The 1,515-nt window shown below is 32.1% G+C and overlaps 1 pseudogene; it reads left to right on the forward strand.

The window, feature by feature from the left end:
* LOC104748671 overlaps positions 1-576 on the forward strand; it is a 6,648-nt pseudogene extending 6,072 nt beyond the window's left edge.

A 1,515-nucleotide genomic window follows, 5' to 3' on the forward strand; every position in this document is an offset into this window, starting at 1 on the left:
CTCGTCTTTATATACCCTTTAATTGTTTTAAGTTTTAGCTTATGGATTCAGTTTCTCTAACAACGACACATTACTTTTGTGAATTGTAGAGAGGCTTTTGGCTGCTACAAATCCAAGTTCCCAAAAAAGCAGACCCCATACGCTATTCGCAAGTATCCCTCCAACGCATCTTAATGCTCCTAAAGTTAACGGCCAGCCACGTCCGTTCGCTAATGGAGGTATGCAACCTGTCCCGATCCCGGCCCGTGGTCCACCACCACCTCCACAAGCGTATCAAACTCAGCCACCATTTTGGCCTTCTCAGCAACAACAACAACAACACGGCTTAGTGGTTCCACCGCCCATGCAATTCCGTCCACCTCAAGGTATTCCACCACCTTCTCAGTTTCATCATCACCAACAAGGTTTCGGTGGTCCGAGGCCGCCTCCACCACCTCAAGTCATGGGAATGCACCAGCATGGGTGGCCACAGCAACACATGCATCAAGGTGGATCACCACCAGAACAACTACATATGAACCACCATCATCACATTTCTATGCCTCCACCACCACCACACCAGGATTGATGATCAATCATCATTTGAGAGTATTGGACCAAATCAACCATTTGTAAAATTAACCTATCTGCAACGCTTATAATTGAATCTGCAGATCAAAATTTAGAGTAGTGCATGATTAGCAAAATCAATTACTGCAATATGAAAGATAATAAGTCATTAGTAAGTGTTTCATCGTCTAAGATAGCGCTTAATTTATCATCAAATATTATATATGCATCATATCAGATCACTATCGTTGTTGGAAAAAAAAAGTTTAAAAAGTAATTAGTAAAAAATGAAAATCACAAAATAATTTGGAAAACTAACACTCTTAAATATACGTTTTTCTATATCTTGTAAGCTCATAATTAATTTAACTTATGCCAAACTAATTTAAAATGATAAAATAACACATTCAAAATTCTCATCAGATAAACTCATTATTATTTTATTAAATTTTCATGTATGCATTACAAATACTAAGTGATTTAAAATTTAGAAAATAAAACATTAATAATTCTGTTTTATTTTATTAATGATTTATTTGAAAGCGAAGTGACGAAAATTCATCTATGAATTCATTACTTTTCAAAAAAAATTCAGTTATCAATGTAATTCACTACATTACAATGATAAATATCAATTTTATCTAGCTATATTAACTAATATTACTATTAAAATATCTTAAATTTTTATTTTGAACTTCGACATTCATTATAATTATATTTTTTTAAAATTTATACTCGATGACTTTTTTAAAATTGTTTTGATACATATCGAAATCTAGTTATCTTTAATTTAAACAGGATTGCAACCTTAAACATCTAATTTTGCTACACAAGTTAACCATCTATTCACAATAAAAATCAGGAAATATTGAACTAGAGTTCAAAAAAATGTATATAAAAAAAACCCGATATGTACATCATATCACAATTATATTTTATTTACTTTTGAAAGTAATGAAAATTAAA

Source organism: Camelina sativa, chromosome 15, assembly GCF_000633955.1.
Source record: "Camelina sativa cultivar DH55 chromosome 15, Cs, whole genome shotgun sequence".
Taxonomy (NCBI): Eukaryota; Viridiplantae; Streptophyta; class Magnoliopsida; order Brassicales; family Brassicaceae; genus Camelina; species Camelina sativa.